This window comes from Mesoplodon bidens (assembly GCF_964165515.1).
Source record: "Mesoplodon bidens genome assembly, chromosome: X".
Taxonomy (NCBI): Eukaryota; Metazoa; Chordata; class Mammalia; order Artiodactyla; family Ziphiidae; genus Mesoplodon; species Mesoplodon bidens.
Window position 1 is genome coordinate 80,523,716 of NC_138163.1, and position 24,660 is coordinate 80,548,375.

A 24,660-nucleotide genomic window follows, 5' to 3' on the forward strand; every position below is an offset into this window, starting at 1 on the left:
GAGAGATGTGGCTGTTTCTTTTCCAAACAAAAGGAGTTAGGAGAAAGGAATCCCAGGTCACTGTATGACCTCCACATTGCCTTGTTATTTCCAGAGAGAGAGTGACCCCTCCCCTCAAAAGGCCACACCATCTCAGCTGATGGCTCTGCTTCCTATTTCACTGAGAAACTTGAAGCAGCCAAAAATGAACTTCCTCAGGCTCCTATATCCACACCAGTCCATGCAACCCGTGGCTGTGCCCAAATACTCTGCCTTCTGTCCTGTTAATATGGAAGAACTGTCCTCACGCCTATAAAAAGTCAACCAACCCTTCCTCCTGTGTTCAGGGTATTATTCACTCTCACCTTTTCTTTCTTTTTTAAAAATTTAATTGACATATTGTTGATTTACAATGTAGTGTTAGTTTCAGCTGTACAGCAAAGTGATTCAGTTATACTTATATATACATTCTTTTTTAGATTCTTTTCCATTATAGATTATTACAAGATTTAAAAAAAATTTATTGGAGTATAGTTGCTTTTCAATATTGTGTTAGTTTATACTGCACAGCAAAGTGAATCAGCTCTACATATACATATATCCCCTCTTTTTTGGATTTCCTTCCCTTTTAGGTCACCACAGAGCATTGAGTAGAGTTCCCTGTGCTATACAGTAGGTTCTCATTAGTTATCTATTTTATACATAGTATCAATAGTGTATATATGTCAATCCCAATCTCCCAATTTATCCCACACCCCCCCTTTTCTCCCTTGGTATCCATACGTTTGTTCTCTACGTCTGTGTCTCTATTTCTGCTTTGTAAATAAGATCGTCTATACCAGTGATTCCACATATATGCATTAATATACGTTATTGGTTTTTCTCTTTCTGACTTACTTCACTCTGTATGATAGCCTCTAGGTTGATCCACGTCTTTACAAATGACCCAATTTCGTTCCATTTTAAGGCTGAGTAGGGCTTCCCTGGTGGCGCAGTGCTTAAGAATCCGCCTGCCCCTAGGTTCTTCATGACCTTTTTTTTTTCTTAGATTCCATATATATGTGTTAGCATACGGTATTTGTTTTTCTCTTTCTGACTTACTTCACTCTGTATGACAGACTCTAGGTCCATCCATGAAGAACCTAGGGGTAAGACGGGAATAAAGGCACAGACCTACTAGAGAATGGACTTGAGGATATGGGGAGGGGGAAGGGTAAGCTGTGACAAAGTGAGAGAGTGGCATGGACATATATACCAAACGTAAAATAGATAGCTAGTGGGAAGCAGCTGCATGGCACAGGGAGATCAGCTCGGTGGTTTGTGACCACCTAGAAGGGTAGGATAGGGAGGGTGGGAGGGAGGGAGAAGCAAGAGGGAAGAGATATGGGAACATATGTATATGTATAACTGATTCATTTTGTTATAAAGCAGAAACTAACAGACCATTGTAAAGCAATTATACTCCAATAAAGATGTTAAAAAAAAAAGAATCTGCCTGCCAATGCAGGGGACATGGGTTCAAACCCTGGTCCAGGAAGATCCCACATGCCTCAGAGCAACTAAGCCCGTGCACCACAACTACTGAGCCCGTGTGCCACAACTACTGAAGACCATGCACCTAGAGCCTGTACTCTGCAACAACAGAAGCCACCACAATGAGAAGCCTGCACACTGTAATGAAGAGTAGTCCCTGCTCACCACAGCTAAAGAAAGCCCATGTGCAGCAATGAGGACCCAATGCAGCCATAAACAAACAAACAAACAAATAAATAAGCCTGAGTAATATTCCATTGTATATATGTACCACATCTTCTTTATCCATTTCTCTGTTGATGGACATTTAGATTGTTTCCATGTCCCGACTGTTGTAAACAGTGCTGCAGTGAACATTTGTCTTTTTGAATTATGGTTGTATCTTTTTGAATTACGGTGTATGCTCTGGGTGTATGCCCAGTAGTGGGATTGCTGGGTCACATGGTAGTTCTATTTTTAGCTTTTTAAGGAACCTCCATACTGTCCTCCATAGTGGCTGTATCAATTTACATTCCAGCCAACAGTGTAAGAGGTTCCCTTTTCTCCACACCTTCTCCAGCATTTATTGTTTATAGATTTTCTGATGATGGCTATTCTGACAGGTGTGAGGTGATATCTCATTGTGGTTTTCATTTGCATTTCTCTAATAATTAGTGATGTTGAGCATTTTTTACTGTGTTTGTTGGCCATCTGTATGTCTTCTTTGGAGAAATGTCTGTTTAGGTCTTCTGCCCATTTTTTGATTCGGTTGTCTGTTTTTTTTGATATTGAGCTGCATGAGCCATTTGTGTATTTTGGAGATTAATCCTTTGTCTGTTGCTTCGTTTGCAAATATTTTCTCCCATTCTGAGTGTTGTCTTTTCGTCTTGTTTATGGTTTCCTTTGCTATGCAAAAGCTTTTAAATTTAATTAGGTCCCATTTGTTTATTTTGTTTTTATTTTCATTACACTAGGAGGTGGGTCAAAAGAGATCATGCTGTGATTTATGTCAAAGAGTGTTCTGCCTATGTTTTCCTCTAGGAGTTTTATAGTGTCTGGCCTTACATTTAGGTCTTTAACCCATTTTGAGTTTATCTTTGTGTATGGTGTTAGGGAGTGTTCTAATTTCATTCTTTTACATGTAGCTCTCCAGTTTTCCCAGCACCACTTATTGAAGAGGCTGTCTTTGCACCATTGTATATTCTGGCCTCCTTTGTCATAGATTAGGTGACCATAGCTGTGTGGGTTTATCTCTGGGATTTCTATCCTGTTCCACTGATCTATATTTCTGTTTTTGTGCCAGTACCTTACTGTCTTTTTTTTAAACCTTTTTATTTTATATTGGAGAATAGCCAATTAACAATGTTGTGATAGTTTCAGGTGCACAGCAAAGCGACTCAGCCATACATATACAGGTATCCATTCTCCCCAGGCTCCCCTCCCATCCAGGCTGCCATATAACATTGAGCAGAGTTCCCTGTGCTATACAGTAGGTTCTTGTTGGTTATCTTTCTACATACTGTCTTGATTACTGTAGCCCTGTAGTATAGTCTGAATTCAGGGAGCCTGATTCCTCCAGCTCCTTTTTTTTTTTTTCCTCAAGATTGCCTTTACTATTCGAGGTCTTTTGTGTTTCCATACAAATTGTAAAATTTTTTGTACTAGTTCTGTGAAAAAGGCCATTGGTAATTTGATAGGGATTGCATTGAATCTGTAGATCGCTTTGGGTTGTATAGTCATTTTCACAGTGTTGATTCTTCCAATCCAAGAACATGGTATATCTCTCCATCTGTTTGTGTCATCTTTTATTTCTTTCATCAGTGTCTTATAGTTTTCTGTGTAGAGGTCTTTTGCCTTCTTAGGTAGGTTTATTCCTAGGTATTTTATTCTTTTTGTTGCAATGGTAAATGGGATTGTTTCCCATTTACTACTGAAAGATCAGAAATCTCTTTCTGATCTTTTGTTGTTAGTGTATAGGAATGCAAGAGATTTCTGTGTATTCATTTTGCATCCTGTGACTTTACTAAATTCATTGATTAGCTCTAGTAGCTTTCTGGTGGCATCTTTAGGATTTTCTATGTATAGCATGTCATCCGCAAACAGTGACAGTTTTACCTCTTCTTTGCCAATTTGGATTCTTTTATTTATTTTTCTTCTCTGATTGCCATGGCTTCCAAAACTATGTTGAATAATAGTGGTGAGAGTAGGCACCCTTGTCTTGTTCCTGATTTTAGAGGAAATGCTTTCAGTTTTTCACCATTGAGAATAATGTTTGCTATGGGTTTCTCATATATGGCCTTTATTATGTTGAGGTAGGTTCCCTCTATGCCCACTTTTTGGAGAGTTTTTATCATAAATTGCTGTTGAATTTTGTCAAAAGCTTTTTCTGCATCTATTGAGATGATCATATGGTTTTTATTCTTCAGCTTGTTAATGTGGTGTATCACATTGACTGATTTGTGTATACTGAAGAATCCTTGCATCCCTGGGATAAATCCCACTTGATCATGATGTAGGATCCTTTTAATGTGTTGTTGGATTCAGTTTGCTAGTATTTTGTTGAGGATTTTTGCATCTATGTTCATCAGTGATATTGACCTGTAATTTTCTTTTCTTGTGATATCTTGGTCTGGTTTTGGTATCAGGGTAATGGTGGCCTCATAGAATGAGTTTGAGGGTGTTCCTCCCTCTGCAATTTTTTGGAAGAGTTTGAGAAGCATAGGTGTTAGCTCTTCTCTAAATGTTTGATAGAATTTGCCTGTGAAGCCATTTGGTCCTGGACTTTTGTTTGTTGGAAGATTTTTAATCACATTTCAAATTTCATTACTTGTGACTAGTCTGTTCATATTTTCTGTTTCTTCCTGTTTCAGTCTTAGAAGGTTGTGTATTTCTAAGAATTTGTCTATTTCTTCCAGGTTGTCCATTTTATTGGCATATTGTTGCTTGTAGTAATCTCTTATGATCCTTTGTATTTCTGCAGTATCAATTGTAACTTCTCCTTTGTCATTTCTAATTTTATTGATTTGAGTCCTCTCCCTTTTTTTCTTGATGAATCTGGCTAAAAGTTTATCAATTTTGTTTATCTTCTCAAAGAACCAGCTTTTAGTTTTCTTGATCTTTGCTATTGTTTTTTAAATTTCTACTTCATTATTTGTGCTCTGATCTTTATGATTTCTTTCCTTCTACTGACTTTGGGTTTTCTTTGTTCTCCTTTCTCTAGTTGCTTTAGGTGTAAGGTTAAGTTGTTTATCTGAGATTTTTCTTGTTTCTTGAGGTAGGATTGTATTGCTATAAACTTACCTCTCAGAACTGCTTTTGCTGCAACCCATAGGTTTTGGGTCGTCGTGTTTTCATTGTCATTTTTTTTTAGGTATTGTTTGATTTCCTCTTTGATTTCTTCAGTTATCTCTTGGTAGCATATTGTTTAGCCTCCATGTGTTTGTGTTTTTTACAGTTTTTTTCCTGTAATTGATTTCTATTCTCATAACATTGTGGTCAGAAAAGCTGCTTGATACGATTTTAATTTTCTTAAATTTACTGAGGCTTGATTTGTGACCCAAGATGTGATCTGTCCTGGAGAATTTTCTGTGTGCATTTGAGAAGAAAGTGCATTCTGCTGCTTTCAGATGGAATGTCTTATAAATATTGATTAAGTCTATCTGGTCTGATGTGTCATTTAAGGCTTCTGTTTCCTTATTAATTTTCTGTCTGGATGATCTGTCCATTGGTGTAAGTGGAGTGTTAAAGTCCCCCACTATTATTGTGTTACTGTCATCTTCCCCTTTCATGGCTGTTTGAATTTGCCTTATGTATTGAGGTGCTCCTTTTTTGGCTGCATAAATATTTACAATTGTTATATCTTCTTCTTGGTTTGATGTCTTTTTGTATATATATAAATTTATTTATTTATTTATTTATGGCTGTGTTGCTGTGCCCGCGCTTTCTCTAGTTGCGGCAAATGGGGGCTACTCTTCGTTGCAGTGTGTGGGCTTCTCAATGAGGTAGCTTCTCTTGTTGTGGAGCACAGGCTCTAGAGTACAGGCTCAGTAGTTGTGGCACACGGGCTTAGTTGCTCCGTGGCATGTGGAATCTTCCTGGACCAGGGCTCGAACCTGTGTCCCCTGAATTGGCAGGCAGATTCTTAACCACTGTGCCACCAGGGAGATCCCTTGGCTTGATCTCTTGATCATTTTGTAGTGTCCTTCCTTGTCTCTTATGACAGTCTTTATTTTAAAGTCTGTTTTGTCTGATATGAGTATTGCTACTCCAACTTTCTTTTGATTTTCATTTGCATGGAATATCTTTTTCCATCCCCTCACTTTCAGTTGTATGTGCCCCTAGGTCTGAAGTAGGTGTCTTGTAGACAACATATATATGGGTCTTGTTTTTGTATCCATTCAGCCAGTCTGTGTCTTTTGGTTGGAGGACTTAATCTTTTTACATTTAAGGTAATTATCGATATGTATGTTCCTATTACCATTTTCTTAATTGTTTTGGGTTTGTTTTTGTAGGTCTTTTTCTTCTCTTGTGTTTCCTGCCTAGAGAAGTTCTTTTAGCATTTGTTGCAAAGCTGGTCTGGTGGTGCTGAATTCTCTTAGCTTTTGCTTGTCTGTAAGGCTTTTGATTTCCCCGTCAAATCTGAATGAGATCCTTGCTGGGTAGAGTAATCTTGGTTGTAGGTTCTTCCCTTTCATCACTTTAAATATATCCTGCCATTCCCTTCTGGCCTGTAGAGTTTTTGCTGAAAGGTCAACTGATAACCTTAATGGGATTCCCTTTTATATTATTTGTTGTTTTCCCTTGCTACTTTTAATATTTTTTTCTTTGTATTTAACTTTTTATGGTTTGATTAATATGTGTCTCAGCTTGTTTCTCCTTGGGTTTATCCTGTATGGAACTCACTGTGCTTCCTGGACTTAGGTGGCTATTTCCCTTCCCATGTTGGGAAGTTTTTGGCTATAATCTCTTCAAGTATTTTCTCAGGCCCTTTCTCTTTCTCTTCTTCTTCTGGAACCCCTATAGTTTAAATGCTGGGGCATTTAATGTTGTCCCAGGGTCTCTGAGACTATCCTCATTTCTTTTCATTCTTTTTTCTTTATTCTCCTCCTCGGCAGTTATTTCCTCCATTCTATCTTCCAGCTCTTTTATTTGTTCTTCTGCCTCAGTTATTCTGCTATTGATTCTTTCTAGTGTATTTTTAAAAATTATTTATTTATTTATTTTGGCTCTGCCTGTTCTTAGTTGCTGCATACAGGATCTCCATTGCAGCACGTGGGATCTTTTGGTTGTGGCATGTGGGTTTCTTAGTTGAGGCATGTGGACTTGTTAATTGTGGCGTGTGGGCTCTTATAGTTTGGCATGCATGAGGGATCTAGTTCCCCGACCAGGAATTGAACCCAGGCACCCTGCATTGGGAGTGCGGAGTGTTATCCACTGGACCACCAGGGAAGTCCCCCTTCTAGTGTATTTTTAATTTAAGTTATTGGGTTCATCATTGTTTGTTCTTTTGTTCTTCTAGGTCCTTGTTAAACGTTTCTTGTATTTTCTCCATTCTATTTCCGATATTTGGGATCATCTTTACTATCATTACTCTGAATTCTTTTTCAGGTAGATTGCCTATTTCCTCCTTATTTATTTGGTCCTGTGGCTTTTTACCTTGCTCCTTGGTCTGCAACATGTATTTTCATTTTGTCTGACTTACTGTGTTTGAGGTCTCCTTTCTGCAGGCTGCAGGGTTGTAGTTCCTCTTGCTTCTGGTGTCTTCCCCCAGTGGGTGAGGTTGGTTCAGTGGCTTGTGTAGGCTTCCTGGTGGGAGGGACTGGTGCCTGCATTCTGGTAGGTGGAGCTGGATCTTTTCCCTCTGATGGGCAGGGCCGCATCAGGTGGTGTGTATTGGGGTGTCTGTGGGCTTAGTATGACTTTAGGCATCCTGTCTACTGATGGGTGGGTTTGTGTTCCTGTCTTGCTTGTTGTTTGGCATGAGGCGTTCAGCACTGGAGCCTGCACGCAGTTGGGTGGAGCCGGGTCTTGGAGTTGAGATAGAGACCTCCAGGAGAGCTCAGGAATTCTCTGGCGTTCCCGCATCCTGGACTCAGAGCTCCCATCCCAGAGGATCAGGCCCAACTCCCAGCCTGGAAACCAAGACCCTGGAAGCCACATGGCTCAGGAATAAAGGGGAAAAAAAAGAAAAGGAAAAAGAAAGAACGAAGAAAAAAGGGCGGGAAGAAAACAAATGAAAACAAAGAGACATACAAAACCCAAGACAAACAGCAAAGGGGAAAACAAGCAAACAGCAACAGCAACAACTAAAAACAAACAAGCAAACAAATGGACAAACAAAACCCCAGACAAATGGTAAAAGCAAAACCAAACAAACAAAAATAAAACAAAACAAAACCCAAAGAAACACACACATACAAAATAAGAAACAAAAACATAAAACAGAGAAAACAAAAAAACAAGAGAACAACCAGACAAAGAAAAGAATCCCAAAATGAAATCAAAGAATTAAAAACAAAACTAACAAAAACAAAAAATAAAAAACAAAACAAAAGCAGAATTCAAACTGAAGGAAAAAGCAAACAAAACAAACACACAAAAACGATTAAAAAAAGGTAAGAACAAATAGAACAGAGGAAAAAAGATAAAAACAAAACAGAACAACGGAAAGAAAAAAAGGAAAAACACAGAAGAAAAAAGTAAAATAGAAATAGAAATATTAAAAAAATACATTAAAAAATTAAAAAACTAAATAAAAACATAATAAAAAATAACAGAACAAAACAAAACATTAAGAAAATAGTAATAATTATATTTTCTGGGGTCTCAGCTGTCAGTGTCCTTGCCCCTACTGTGAGTCACAGCCAACCTCTGCCTACCCAGGAGGCCCTCTGAAACCTCTAGGTAGGTCTCTGGTCCCTCTGTGGGCACTGCGCAAGCAGCTTAGACTCTGACCTGGCCCAACTCCTACGTGTAGTAGTCCCCAGTGTCCACAGCTCCTAGAGCTAGACCGCTTTCAGTTTTGGGAACACTCATCCATTCAGATACTCCATAGATGCAGGGTTTACCAAGCAGATCACGGGGATTTAATCTGTGGTTTGTGCAGCTGCATGGAAAGATTTTTCACCTCTTCCTTAGTTGCCCCACCCTTGGGGCTCAGCTGTGGTTTTAGCCCCATCTCTGGTGTGGGCCTCCCACAGGAGGCTGCCCTAGAGCACTCAGGTCTGTCCCCATGAAGACAGGGCATGGAGATGGCACGACTGCCTGGGTCGTGGGGGCCCTGGCGATGACAGCTGCATGGGAAAGCTGGGGGCCACTGGTGCGAAAGGTCCGGCCCTAGTAGGTGCCTTTCTTAGCACTTGGTGGCTGACGTGCAAAGGTCAGCCCTGGTGGGGGCTTTTCCTAGTACCTGGTGGCAGTTGCGAAAAGGCCAGCCCTGGTGGGGGCTTTTTGTAGCACCTGGCAGGGGAGGGGGCCAGCGTGTGGGGAGAGAGAGGTTGCAATTGTGGCTCTCCCCCATGCTTCACTCAGCAGTGGAGCCTTGCTTCTATGGCAGTCTGGGTTTCCTCCACAAGCATTCCTGTATGTGGATTTCCTCCCTCCCATCCCCTCATGCTGTCTCCTCACAGCCAACAGCAGTCCTCCCACTGGGTTTGCTCTCCAATCCCCACGTTCCAGCTCTCAGCCTCTGTGTGCACCGGCGGACACATGTCCCAGTCTGGGGTGCACAGGGCTGTGGCACAGACTGTCTGTGTAGGACTCACTCTCTCCTGTCTGCCACAAACTGGCCGTTTCACCCTCCTCTGACAGCCTCAGATGCTCCCCTTCTGTCCCAACGGATTTCCCCGTCAGTGAAGGGGCTACCCCAATGTGGGAGCCTCTCCTTTGCTTCAGCTCTCCCCCAGGGGTGCAGATACCATCCCACTTCTTCTCCTCTTCTTTCCGCCTACCCGGTTATGTGGGGATCATTCTTGTCCTTTCGGTGTCCAACGTCTTCTGCTAGTGTTCAGGCAGTGTTCTGTGAGAATTGTTCCATCTGTAGATGTATTCTTTTTTTTTTAACATCTTTATTGGAGTTTAATTGCTTTACAATGGTGTGTTCGTTTCTGCTTTATAACAAAGTGAATCAGTTATACATATATATATATCCCCATATCTCTTCCCTCTTCAATCTCCCTCCCTCCCACCCTTCCTATCCCACCCCTCTAGGAGGTCACAATGCACCAAGCTGATTTCCCTGTGCTATGTAGCTGCTTCCCACTAGCTATCTATTTTACATTTGGTAGTGTATATATGTCCATGTCACTCTCTCACTTTGTTCCAGCTTACCTTTCCCCTCCCTATATCCTCGAGTCCATTCTCTAGTAGGTCTGCGTCTTTATTCCCATCTTGCCCCTAGGTTCTTCATGACCATTTTCTTTTCTTAGTTTCCATATATATGTGTTAGCATACGGTGTTTGTTTTTCTCTTTCTGACTGACTTCACTCTGTATGACAGACTCTAGGTCCATCCACCTCACTACAAATAACTCAATTTCCTTTCTTTTTATGGCTGAGTAATATTCCATTGTATATATGTGCCACATCTTCTTTATCCATTCATCTGTCGATGGACACTTAGGTTGCTTCCATGTCCTGGCTATTGTAAATAGAACTGCAATGAACATCGTGGTACATGACTCTTTCTGAATTATGGTTTTCTCAGGGTATATGCCCAGTAGTGGGATTGCTGGGTCATATGGTAGTTCTATTTGTAGTTTTTTAAAGAACCTCCATACTGTTCTCCATAGTGGCTGTATCAGTTCACATTCCCACCAACAGTGTATGAGGGTTCCCTTTTCTCCACACCCTCTCCAGCATTTATTGTGTGTAGATTTTTTGAGGATGGCCATTCTATCCAGTGTGAGATGATACCGCATTGTAGTTTTTTCTTTTTTGGTGGTACGCGGGCCTCTCACTGTAGTGGCCTCTCACTGTTGTGGCCTCTCCCATTGCAGAGCACAGGCTCCGGACATGCAGGCTCAGCAGCCATGGCTCACGGGCCCAGCTGCTCCGTGGCATGTGGGATCTTCCCAGACCTGGGCACGAACCCATGTCCCCTGCATTGGCAGATGGACTCTCAACCACTGCGCCACCAGGGAAGCCCCCTCACTGTAGTTTTGATTTACATTTCTCTAATGATTAATGATGTTGAGCATTCTTTCATGTGTTTGTTGGCAATCTGTATATGTTCTTTGGAGAAATGTCTATTTAGGTCTTCTGCCCATTTTTGGATTAGGTTGTTTGTTTTTTTGATATTGAGCTGCATGAGCTGCTTGTAAATTTTGGAGATTAATCCTTTGTCAGTTGCTTCATTTGCAAATATTTCCTCCCATTCTGAGGGTTGTCTTTTCATCTTGTTTATGGTTTCCTTTGCTGTACAAAAGCTTTTAAGCTTCATTACGTTCCATTTGTTTATTTTTGTTTTTATTTCCATTTCTCTAGGAGGTGGGTCAAAAAGGATCTTGCTGTGATTTATGTCATGGAGTGTTCTGCCTATGTTTTCCTCTAAGAGTTTAATAGCGTCTGGCCTTACATTTAGGTCTTTAACCCATTTTGAGTTTATTTTTGTGTATGGTGTTAGAGAGTGTTCTAATTTCATTCTTTTACATGTAGCTGTCCAGTTTTCCCAGCACCACTTATTGAAGAGGCTGCCTTTTCTCCACTGTATATTCTTGCCTCCTTTATCAAAGATAAGGTGACCATATGTGCGTGGGTTTATCTCTGGGCTTTCTATCCTGTTCCATTGATCTATATTTCTGTTTTTGTGCCAGTACCATACTGTCTTGATTACTGTAGCTTTGTAGTGTAGTCTGGAGTCAGGGAGCCTGATTCCTCCAGCTCCATTTTTCTTTCTCAAGATTGCTTTGGCTATTCGGGGTCTTTTGTGTTTCCATACAAATTGTGAAATTTTTTGTTCTACTTCTGTGAAAAATGCCAGTGGTAGTTTGATAGGGATTGCACTGAATCTGTAGATTGCTTTGGGTAGTAGAGTCATTTTCACAATGTTGATTCTTCCAATCCAAGAACATGGTATATCTCTCCATCTATTTGTATCATCTTTAATTTCTTTCATCAGTGTCTTATAGTATTCTGCATACAGGTTTTGGTCTCCATAGGTAGGTTTATTCCTAGATATTTTATCCTTTTTTTTGCAATGGTAAATGTGAGTGTTTTCTTAATTTCACTTTCAGATTTTTCATCATTAGTGTATAGGAATGCAAGAGATTTCTGTGCATTAATTTTGTATCCTGCTACTTTACCAGATTCATTGATTAGCTCTAGGAGTTTTCTGGTAGCATCTTTAGGATTCTCTATGTATAGTATCATGTCGTCTGCAAACAGTGACAGCTTTGCTTCTTCTTTTCTGATTTGGATTCCTTTTACTTCCTTTTCTTCTCTGATTGCTGTGGCTAAAACTTCAAAAACTATGTTGAATAACAGTGGTGAGAGTGGGCAGCCTTGTCTTGTTCCTGATCTTAGTGGAAATGGTTTCAGTTTTTCACCATTGAGTACGAAGTTGGCTGTGGGTTTGTCATATATGGCCTTTATTATGTTGAGGTAAGTTCCCTCTATGCCTACTTTCTGGAGGGTTTTTTATCATAAATGGGTGTTGAATTTTGTCAAAAGCTTTTTCTTCATCTATTGAGATGATTATATGGTTTTTCTCCTTCAATTTGTAAGTATGGTGTATCACATTGATTGATTTGCATATATTGAACAATCCTTGCATTCCTGGGATAACCCCCACTCGATCATGGTGTATGATCCTTTTAATGTGCTGTTGGATTCTGTTTGCTAGTATTTTGTTGAGGATTTTTCCATCTATGTTCATCAGTGATATTGGCCTGTAGTTACCTTTCTTTGTGACATCTTTGTCTCGTTTTGGTATCAGGGTGATGGTGGCTTCGTAGAATGAGTTTGGGAGTGTTCGTCCCTCTGCTATATTTTGGAAGAGTTTCAGAAGGATAGGTGTTAGCTCTTCTTTAAACGTTTGATAGAATTCACCTGTGAAGCCATCTGGTCCTGGGGTTTTGTTTGTTGGAAGATTTTGTTTTTTAAATAAATTTATGTATTTATTTTGGCTGTGTTGGGACTTCATTGCTGCGCATGGGCTTTCCTCTAGTTCCAGTGAGCAGGGGGCTACTCTTCATTGTGGCACGCAGTCTTATCGCGGTGGCTTCTTTTGTTGCGGAGCAACGGCTCTAGGCACGCGGTTTCAGTAGTTGTGGTGTGGGCTCTAGAGTGCAGGTTCAGTAGTTGTGGCACTCAGGCTTAGTTGTTCTGCAGCATGTGGGTCTTCCCGGACCAGGGCTTGAACCCGTGACCCCTGCATTGGCAGGCAGATTCTTAAACACTGTGCCACCGGGAAAGCCATGTTGCAAGAGTTTTAATCACAGTTTCAGTTTCAGTGCTTGTGATTGGTGTGTTCATATTTTCTATTTCTTCCTGGTTCAGTCTTGGAAGGTTGTGCATTTCTAAAAATTTGTCCATTTCTTCCAGGTTGTCCATTTTATTGGCATAGAGTTGCTTGTAGTAATCTCTCATGATCCTTTGTATTTCTGCAGTGTTAGTTGTTATTTCTCCTTTTTCATTTCTAACTCTATTGATTTGAGTCTTCTCCCTTTTTTTCTTGATTATTCTGGCTAATGGTTTATCAACTGTGTTTATCTTCTCAAAGAACCAGCTTTTAGTTTTATTGATCTTTGCTATAGTTTCCTTTATTTCTTTGTCATTTATTTCTGATCTGATGTTTATGATTTCTTTCCTTCTGCTAACTTTGAGGTTTTTTTGTTCTTTTTTCTCTAATCGCTTTAGGTGTAAGTTTCGGTTGTTCATTTGAGATGTTTCTTGTTTCTTAAGGTAGGGTTGTATTGCTCTAAACTTCCCTCTTAGAACTGCTTTTCTGCATCCCATAGGTTTTGGGTCATCGTGTTTTCATTGTCATTTGTTTCTAGGTATTTTTTAATTTCCTCTTTGATTTCTTCAGTGATCTCTTGGTTATTAAGTAGTGTATTGTTTAGCCTCCATGTGTTTGTATTTTTTACAGAGTTTTTCCTGTAATTGATATGTAGTCTCATAGTGTTGTGGTCGGAAAAGATTCTTGATACGATTTCCATTTACTTAAATTTACCATGGCTTGATTTGTGACCCAAGATATGATCTATCCTGGAGAATGTTCCACGAGCACTGAGAAGAAAGTATATTCTGTTGTTTTTGGATGGAATGTCCTATAAATATCAATTAAGTCCATCTTGTTTAATGTATCATTTAAAGCTTGTGTTTCCTTATTTATTTTCATTTTGGATAATCTGTCCATTGGTGAAAGTGGGGTGTTAAAGTCCCCTACTATGATTGTGTTCCTCTGAATTTCCCCTTCTATGGCTGTTAGTATTTGCCTTATGTATTGAGGTGCTCCTGTGTTCAGTGCATAAATATTTACAATTTTTATATCTTCTTCTTGTATTGATCCCTTGATCATTATGTAGTGTCCTTCTTTGTCTCTTGTAATATTCTTTGTTTTAAAGTTTATTTTGTCTGATATGAGAATTGCTACTCCAGCTTTCTTTTGATTTCCATTTGCATGGAATATCTGTTCCCATCCCCTCACTTCTAGTGTGTATGTGTCCCTAGGTCTGAAGTGGGTGTCTTGTAGACAGCATATATACTAGTCTTGTTTTTGTATCCATTCAGCCAGTCTATGTCTTTTGGTTGGAGCATTTAATCCATTTACACTTAAGGTAATTATCGATATGTATGTTCCTATTACCATTTTCTTAATTGTTTTGGATTTGTTATTGTAGGTCTTTTCCTTCTCTTGTGTTTCCTGCCTAGAGAAGTTCCTTTAGCATTTGTTGTAAAGCTGGTTTGGTGGTGCTGAATTCTCTTAGCTTTTGCTTGTCTGTAAAGGTTTTAATTTCTCCATCAAATCTGAATGAGATCCTTGCTGGGTAGAGTAATCTTGGTTGTAGGTTCTTCTCCTACATCACTTTAAATATGTCCTGCCAGTCCCTTCTGGCTTGGAGAGTTTCTGCTGAAAGATCAGCTGTTAACCCTATGGGGATTCCCTTGTATGTTATTTGTTGTTTTTCCCTTGCTGCTTTTAATATTTTTTCTTTGTATTTAATTTTTGATAATTCGATTAATATGTGTCTTGTCGTGTTTCTCCTTGGATTTATCCTGTATGGGACTCTCTGTGCTTCCTGTACTTGACTAACTATTTCCTTTCCCATATTAGGGAAGTTTTCAACTATAATCTCTTCAAATATATTCTCTATCCCTTTCTTTTTCTCTTCTTCTTCTGGGACCCCTATAATTTGAATGTTGGTGCGTTTAATGTTGTTCCAGAGGTCTCTGAGTCTGTCCTCAATTCTTTTCATTTTTTTAAAATTCTGCTCTGCAGTAGTTATTTGCACTATTTTACCTTCCAGGTCACTTATCTGTTCTTCTGACTCAGTTATTCTGCTATTGATCCCTTCTAGAGAATTTTTAATTTCATTTATTGTGTTGTTCATCCCTGTTTGTTTGCTCTTTAGTTCTTCTAGGTCCTTGTTAAACATTCCTTGTATTTTCTCCATTCTATTTCCAAGATTTTGGATCATCTTTACTATCATTATTCTGAATTATTTTTCAGGTTGACTGCCTATTTCCTCTTCATTTGTTAGGTCTGGTGGGTTTTTACCTTGCTCCTTCATCTGCTGTGTGTTTTTGTGTCTTCTCATTTTGCTTAACTTACTGTATTTGTAGTCTCCTTTTGTCATGCTGAAGTTCGTAGTTCCTGTTGTTTTTGGTGTCTGCCCCCAGTGGCTAAGGTTGGTTCAGTGGGTTGTGTAGGCTTTCTGATGGAGGGGACTAGTGCCTGTGTTCTGGTGGATGACGCTGGATCTTGTTTTTCTGGTGGGCAGGTCCACGTCTGTTGGTGTGTTTTGGGGTGTCTGTGGCCTTATTATGATTTTCAGCTGCCTCTCTGCTCTTGGGTGGGGTTGTGATCCTGTCTTGCTAGTTGTTTGGCATAGGGTGTCCAGCACTGGAGCTTGCTGGTCATTGAGTGGAGCTGGTCTTGGCGTTGAGTTAGAGATCTCTGGGAGATTTTCGCCATTTGATATTACGTGGAACCTGGGAAGTCTCTTGTGGACCAATGTCCTGAACTTGGCTCTCCCACCTCAGAGGCACAGCCCTGACGCCTGGCTGGAGCACCAAAAGCCTGTCATCCACACGGTTCAGAATAAAAGGGAGGAAAAGAAAGAAAGAAAGAAAGAAAGAAAGAAAGAAAGAAAGAAAGAAGATAAAATAAAATTAAATTAAAAAGTTATTAAAATATATAATAATTATCAAAAAAACTTTTAAGTAATAAAAGAAGAAAGAAAGAAAGAAGAGAGCAACCAAACCAAAAAACAAATCCACCAATGATAAGAAGACCTAAAACCTGTACTAAAACAAACAAACAAACAAACAAAATCGGAGAGACAGAACCCTAGGACAAATGGTAAAAGCAAAGCTATAGAGACAAAATCACACACAGAAGCATACACATACACACTCACAAAAAAAGAAAAAGGGGAAAAAATATATATATATCGTTGCTCCCAAAGTCCACCTCCTCAATTTGGGATGATTCGTTGTCTATTCAGGTATTCCACAGATGCAGGGTACATCAAGTTGATTGTGGAGATTTAATCCGCTGCTCCTGAGGCTGCTGGGAGTGATTTCCCTTTCTCTTCTTTGTGTGCTCCTGGGGTTCACCTTTGGATTTGGCCCTGCCTTTTTGTGTAGGTCGCCTGAGGGCGTCTGTTCTTCACCCAGACAGGATGCGGTTAAAGGAGCAGCTGATTTGGGGGCTGTGGCTCACTCAGGCCGGGGAGAGGGATGGGTACCGAATGTGGGGCGAGCCTGCAGCGGCAGAGCCTGGGGTGAAGTTGCACCAGCCTGAGGCGCACCGTGTGTTCTCCTGGGGAAGCTGTCCCTGGATCACGGGACCCTGGCAGTGGTGGGCTGCACAGACTCCCGGGAGGGGAGATGTGAAGAGTCACCTGTGCTCGCACACAGGCTTCTTGGTGGCGGCAGCAGCAGCCTTAGCATCTCATGCCCGTCTCTGGGGTCTGCGCTTATAGCCGCGGTTTGAGCCCATCTCTGGAGCTCCTTTAAGTGATGCTCTTAATCCCCTCTCCTTGCACACCAGGAAACAAAGAGGCAAGAAAAAGTCTCTTGCCTCTTCGGCAGCTCCAGATATTTTCCCGGACTCCCTCCCGGCTAGCTGTGGTGCACTAGCCCCCTTCAGGCTGTGTTCACACAGCCAACCCCAGTCTTCTCCCTGGGATCTGACCTCTGAAGCCTGAGCCTCAGCTCCCAGCCCCGCCCGCCCTGGCAGGTGAGCATACAAGCCTCTCGGGCTGGTGAGTGCTGGTTGGCACCTATCCTCTGTGCGGGAATCTCTCCACTTTGCCCTCCGCACTCCTGTTGCTGTGCTCTTCTCTGTGGCTCCAAAGCTTCCCCCCTCTACCACCTGCAGTCTCCGCCTGTGAAGGGCTTTCCAAGTGTGTGGAAACTTTTCCTCCTTCACAGCTCCCTCCCACTGGTGCAGGTTCCATCTCTATTCTTTTGTCTCTGTTTTTTCTTTTTTCTTTTGCCCTACGCAGGTACTTGAGGAGTTTCTTGCCTTTTGGGATGTCTGAGGCCTTCTGCCAGTGTTCAGTAGGTGTTCTGTATGGGTTGTTCCACATGTAGATGTATTTCTGATGTATTTGTGGGGAGGAAGGTTATCTCCACGTCTTACTCTTCTGCCATCTTGAAGCTCCTCCTGTAGATGTATTCTTTTTATTTATTTATTTATTTATGGCTGCGTTAGATTTTCGTCACTGCATGTGGGCTTTCTCTTGTTGCGGCAAGCAGGGACTACCCTTTGTGATACACAGGCTTCTCATTGCGGTGGCTTTTCATTGGGGATCGTGGGCTCTAGGCATGCGGGCTTAGTTGCTCCGTGGCATGTGGGATCTTCCCGGACCAGGGCTCAAACCCGTGTCCCGTCCATTGGCAGGCAGACTCTCAACCGCCGCACCACCAGGGAAGTCCCTGTAGATGTATTCTTGATGCATTTGTGGAGAGAGATAAACTCCACGTCCTCCTACTCCTCCGCCATCTTGGTTTTTCCCTAGTACAAGATATTGAATATAGTTCCCTGTGCTATACAGTAGGTCCTTGTTGACATGTATTTTGTATATAGTAGTGTGTATCTGTTAATCCCAAACTCTTAATTATCGCTCCCCCCTTTCCCCTTTGGTAACCATAAGTTTGTTTTCTATGTCTATGAGTCTATTTCTGTTTTGTATCATACTACTTGATCTCTCAGCAGCACTCGACACAGTTGGTCATTCCTTACGTCTTGTAAAACCTTCCTTTTTGGCTTTCATGACACCACATTCTCTGGGTTTTCTCCTTCTGCTGCTCTGTCTCAGTTTTCTTTGCTGATCTTCTTCTACTCAGTTTCTAAGTATTTGAGGCTTCCCACAGCTCTGTCTTGATTCTCTCCGCTATCTACATTCTATCCCTATGTCAGCTCATTCAGTACCATGGCACCAAATCCACCTATATGTTCATGGCTCCAAATTTATATCTCTTGCCCTGACTTCTCTCCTAAGCTCCAGCTTCACATAACCTGCTCTCTACTTGGTATTTCCACTTGTATAACTAATAACTTCATGTGTTTAAAACGCAAATTGTTCCCTTCAGCTCAAACATCACCTCCTGACAAATGCCTTCCCTGGCCACCTTATCCAAAATAGTTCTCCCCTATTACTTTCTATCATAACATCCTATTGTATTTCCTTAATAATCTAAAATCATCTTGCTTGTTTGTTTATCAGTGTGTTGTCTGTTCCCTCACACTAGAATGTAAGCTCCTTAAAGACAGGAACCTTGACTGTTTTGCTTACCATTATAGTCCCAGCTCCTAGACGAGTGCCTCTCATATAGTAGGTGCTCAGTTAATATTTGTTGACTAAATGTTCATTTGAAAAGGAGATGTTGGAGATACAGGATAGAGGGGGGATAAGGAAGTGAGTGCACACTGGTGGGATTGTGGACTTGATGTTACTAAGGTAGAGGACTTCCCCTCTGATGGCTTCTAATTCCTCTGAGAAGCAGGTGGCAACATCATCTGCTGGAGAGGTAGCAGGGAGGGGAGACTAGTGGAGGGTTTTGACTCTGAGGAAAGTGGATGTTTGAAGTTGTGATGAATAGGAGAGCTGATTATGGAATGAGAGAGAGAGATTTTTTTTTTTTGAGTAGAGCCAAAGGCCCCTTTTCAGTAAGAGAACACCAGTTTGCATGACTGTGCGTGGTCTTCTCCAGCAGCCTGGGTGTGAGAACAGAGAATGTGGACAGTTGGATTGATCCAGGGGGGTTGTACCTCGTGGGTGGGAGGAAGGACAATGGAACTAAGGTAGTCGAGGATGTTTGCAAGAGAGTGGTCAAAATGATAGGCCTGAACTAACTGGGGAAGAAGTTAAAAGAGAGGGAAGGGCTGTAATATAAAGGGAAAGTACACTGAGCTCCATGAGAGCAGGGATGATGTTTTTCATATTCAAAGCTGTATCTCCAGTACTTAATACAGTGTCTGGTGTGTTAGATGCCTACTAAATATTGGATGAATGAATGTGTTAAGTTATTGGAGGTCTCAATGAACTTGAACAGTGTCATGGAGTAATTGAATGAGAGAGCTGGAAAGCTAGGAGGTTGTGGAAGACTAAAGTTAAGATTTCAGTGATATAGCAATTCTGGAGGATGACAAGGTTCATTTGTGACCCTGAGAGTGGGTGACTGGAGCAGGAGAGGAGGCCATAAGAAGAGAGCAGGAAAGGAAGAAGAAGCCAGGGATTTGCAATGGGTCTTCCACAGGAAGGTTGAAGGGACCCCAGATTTTGGCAAGTCTAGGGGTGGAGAGGAAGACTGAATGAAGGGGAGTGACTGAGAGGTTCAGCAATCATGGTCTGGAAGGTACAGTGGGGAGTAAGTAAGGAACCCACTCTACCTCCATATGCAGAAGTATTTAGGGAGGGAAGGAATCTCTGGGGAGAGGCCTATAGGAGAAGTGGAGTTCTCAGGGGAGAGTGAGATCTCAGTTAAGGAATGCATAGGGATGCTTTATGTTGGGGCTGTAGGGGTAATTATTTTTTTTTTTTTTTTTTTTTTTTTTTTTTTTTTCTTTTTGCGGTATGTGGGCCTCTCACTGCTGTGGCCTCTCCCGTTGCGGAGCACAGGCTCTGGACGCGCAGGCCCAGCGGCCATGGCTCACGGGCCCAGCCGCTCCGCGGCATGTGGGATCCTCCCAGACCGGGGCACGAACCCGTATCCCCTGCATCGGCAGGCGGACTCTCAACCACTGCGCCACCAGGGAGGCCCTGTAGGGGTAATTATTAATCCCTAGAATTGAGGTTCCAGTGGGCACAGTTGAAAATGATGGGAGGGAGGGGGACAGTGGAAGGTTGGGTAGGAGAGTGGAAGCTTAGAGCACGGTGAAATCAGTATTGAGAGAAAAGGGGTGACCAAGGGAGTTCATATCCAGGGTGGTGACTCCCAGATAACAGGAACGTGTGGCCATTGGTCCTGGTCCCCAGGGCTGCAGACTGAACTAATCTCAGCAGTGGCCCCACTCGCCTGTAAGCTCCATGAGGGATGGGGATGGTGTCTGTGTCCGTCACTACTCTACCCTCAGCATCTAGCTGCCAGGCAGGTAGAAGGAGCTTGTTACATTTTTGCTGACTGGATGAATAAAAGAAGTGGCTGGAGGAGCACGAAATGCCTGGCCCACTGCAGGTGCTTGATAGATGCTGGTGCCATTTTATTCCTGGTATCTTATGATGGCTCTACTTATCCATTTGCATCTGTGACATGCCCTTGGAGAAGGTTTGTTAATGGGCATGAATGAGGCTTGTGAAACAGCAAAGGCCAATTAAGGCTACTGGTACATATCCCGACATGGTGACTACAATTTGAGGAAGGTAAGAACCTCATCAAACAAACTGTAATCTTTCTGAGGTAAGGAGTAGGAACCAGAAAATAAGAATTTGTAAGTGTTTAACCTGCATTGTGCTTGGGAGAAAGACACCTGTAATGGACACAAAACTGTGTTGCCCAGATCCCCCTTCAAGGGCAGATATTGCCCCAGCTTCTGGGAGTGCTGTCAGCCGAGAACTGTCTTTAGCTGTCAACTCCTTCGGAGATTGCCTCTGCTGCAGAGAGCCACCTCACCCAGGGCCTGACTGAAGCAGGGGTGTGAAAGCCTGCCTTTGGCCCATGTGGGACAACTCTGATGGGTCACATTAGTGCCTGAGCTCTCTGTTGAGTCAGCTGAGGCTTTGTGGCACCTGCGTTGCTGCCTTTTCCTTCTTCAGCCTAAGCTTACTTCCTTCCCTTCCCTCCCACAGATGTCAATCCCTCGGACATTTCCTAATAAACATCCCGTGCACCAAACTCCATTCCCGAGTCTGCTTCCCAGGGAACCCAACCCGCAACAAGGCTCAAATGCCTTCAGGAGCCTGGCACGTGATATAAATGAATGAAGCTGGTTGGGCTTCATATAACAGGGAGTGGTGGGGAACTAGGTAAAGTGGAGAGTTTGTGCCCCATCTACATTTTGAAAAATTAAAAACCAACACTGTGTACTCCTGGCAATGTATGAAAACTCAATTCAGTTTGCAGGCCTCCTGTTTAGGACCTGGGCTTTAAAGGTGTCCTCTCTCTTTGGTTAATATACCGGCCCCTGGCTTTAACATGTCTTTTGTGAGTTTGGTCAGTGTGGGTCAATCCCACAAAGCTCCCCCAGCTCATGGTGGGGGGGCACAAGCAGGCCCAGACCCTGCCAGGGTCAACACCAGCCCCTGAACCACAGGGTCTCACCGAGGTACTGCTTGCTGTGAGGCCTACCTCGAGCCAGTCTCCTTCTCTGATCTTGGTCTTAAGTCTTGACACCTACTATTGTCTGAGAGTAGCCCTAGCCCCTCTCCCTTCCCTTGTAAGCTTTCTAGGTTGTTTCAGGCTCTGTGGTGTCTTTTTGAAAGATCAGCCCAGTGGTGTCAGGGGACGTGAGCTAGCACGGGGCCTGGGGAGACAAGGATACTGGCTGCAAGGGCCTCAGCCTTAGAGGCCTGAGCCAATTGGCACCAGAGAACAAAGCTCCTTTTGGATGGGACTTGACCCTTGAATATAGCTGTCACCACCTACATGGTGGGACCATACCCTTCTTGAGGGATGGAAGTGATGTGGGCCACATCTGGTCTGTGTTTTTTGCTCCCAGCCCTGACTCACTCTGGTCTTCCCTGCTGGGTGGCTTCATTGAGCCAGAGAACAAAGAGGGAGTGCATGCCCTGAGCACAGTTGCTATGGCAACCTCCTCTCCTTAGGAGCTTGGTGACCGGTGCCTACTTCACCAGAGCTGCGCCTGTCTGAGGCCCCTTGTTGCTTCTAGGAGCAGTTGAACTAGAATCCCTGAGACAAAGTCCTCAAAGACATATTCCCTGCCCCTATAACTTAGGTTCACAGCTCGGTGGGCCAGGTTTCTGCAAGACACTGTGTCCCGCGTATCTGTTTTGGGCTCTCAGGGGTTTGTGAGAGTCAAAGCTCATGTTTGTGGGTCCCACACTTGTGTGGTCTGGAAAACATACTCACAAACTGGGCTTAGTGTCTGGATAAAGTCATCATTGCTACAATGAGAATCAGAGGGTGAAACAGAAAATGATTTTAACAGAAAAAGTTTATTTTAAGAAGACACAAACAGCTCTAGCTATATAAAGAATACAGTTCAATTTGCTGGTAGCAAGCCAGTAAGGAATGCTTTTTCTTTTAAAGGAAAAAAAGAAAAAGAAAGACCAGAAAAACCCTTTGTAATATCACCCCACAGAGGGCTCCCTTCCATTTTGTGTTGGAACTCTAAAAAGACCGGGATGACAATCTCTCTTAGTTTATGCTGCTTCTTGATATTTTTATCCAGGGCCACATTCTCATCACTTGGGGGAATTGCCTTATCTCTGCCTTCCAGTTTAGGATCTCGGTCTGCAAATTCCTGTTTCCCTTATTTTTCTTGAGTGCACCGTTGGCATTCAGTAAGCATTGAATGGTGAGCGCTAACATAACAAAAGTCCTTCTCCTGACTATGCAGACTAGGCCTAGCCAATCCTCCTTCCTCATTTTGCTTTTGGCAAGTGTGGTACTTTTGCTGCTTTAGAGTCCAAGGTACAAGCCTGGTTTCCTTCTTAAGGCTGGAAATCCTAAACAAAAGGCAGAAAGAAACTGTTTCATGGATGCTTTCAAATAAGGAAATCCTAAAGTTACTCGTGTCTTGAGTTTTTAAAATCTAGATTTCAGTAAGTGGGTAAATCCCTGGGCTCAAATGACAGAAAGCAAACTAAAGGTCCCAAGAAGCAATGTTCTTAGATTAAAAAAAAAAATCCTGCAGCCTGAGAGGTATGTCTAAGTGACAGAGTTCATATGGAATTAAAGTCCTAGCTCTTTGTATGTTGGCCTGTCCAGAATTGCCCCAGGGGAGTTTCTTCAAATGGCTTCCTGGGAGAAGCCAGCACAAGCCAGTGGGAAGAAGGTTTCAAGAGACAAGAAAAGGGAAATGCCTCAGGAGCCCCACCATCCCTCCTCCTTGACGAGCCCCATCAGACCTGGAACTGGACCAGAGAACTGATGACAGAACTGGATGGTGTGTGTGTGTGTGTGTGTGTGTGTGTGTGTGTGTGTGTGTGTGTGAGAGAGAGAGAGAGAGAGAGAGAGAGAGAGATACACAAGTAAATGGGACCTTCATAGTCCAGGTGGAGAAACCACGCATACACACACAGGCACACACCTTGTCATTCACCCGTATCCCCCAAAATTTATACAAGCAAATGTGAAAATGTGAAACTGAGCTTTACACCCCCAAGTAGCATGAAAGGTAGAGATGGGAGTGAGATGAGAGAGATGTGAAGAAGCTTTAAGGAACCCTCTTAGGGGTTCAGAAAACAGGAGGTGGTGGTGTGCTGAATGACCGCTGGCTGTGGTGCTGCATGGGGCATCCCAAGGAGCCGATCCCCAAGGCTGGGGGTCTAGGAGGCAGGGGGTTAAGGTGGGGAAAAACTGTGGGCACAAAACACCTTCCATACCTCATTGATTTCATTGCTGGGGCTGAGTCTAGAACAGATCCAAATCACATTAAATTGGACACATGGACATTTTGGGTTTTAAAACCAGCCATTGGAACCAAGAGAGCTAGTGATTCCCCTAGGAAACAGTAGACTGAACTGGAATTTCATGGCCTGGGCCACCAGACTTTCCAGAGATGGCCCTGAACACGTGATGGCAGTATAGGGCAGAGTGGGATAGATGATCCAGGGCAGGCGTCCCTGACCACAGTTTGGGACAAACGAAATAAGAAACCTCAGAAATCCATTCTTTCCTGCCAGCTCACCCCACACTCGAGGAAGCAGAGGCACATTGGATAACCAGTACAGGAGATCTAAAGAAAAGAATGAGGGTTTCTACACCGAGGTAGTTAGAGAGTGAGACAGAGAGACAGAGACAGATGAGAGAGTCCATCTAGCGGAGAGTACTAGTTGGCAAATGCAGCCCCTTTCCACTCCCTTCTGCACAAGCCGGCCTGATAGCTTGGGAGATGGGAGGGCAGTGAGCCACATCACCCAGCACACAACTCAGTCATCATGTGGGTCACAGAAATGCCCGTCCCAGGGGTCAACAAACTATGACAAGCAGGCCAAATCCAATCTGCAGCTTCGTATGGCCCAAGAGCTAAGAATAGTATTTACATTTTTGAAGTGTTGTCAAGCAAGCAAGCAAGCAAACAAACAGTAACAAAGAAGAAGACCATGCTACAGAGATCATCTGTGGCCCACAAAGCCTAAAAGAGTTACTATCTGGTCCTTTATAGAAAAACTTTGTCAAACCTTGGTGTAGATGATGAGGAAAATCCCACCAATCTCTGAACGTTCCTGAAAAGGGAAACCAGAGGAGGTCCAGGAGAAGGACTGGAACAATGGGATAATTGGAAATACCACTCCATCTGATGAGCACTGCCTGCAACTCTACTAAACTAGACTAATGAGGTACACAGGAGCTATAGAAGGAAGCCTGAGAATAG

At 42.6% G+C, this 24,660-nt stretch overlaps 1 protein-coding gene across 1 annotated transcript in view; it reads left to right on the plus strand.

The window, feature by feature from the left end:
• RTL5 (retrotransposon Gag like 5) overlaps nt 1-24,660 on the plus strand; it is a 72,112-nt gene that overhangs the window by 23,305 nt on the left and 24,147 nt on the right. The window lies entirely within an intron of this gene.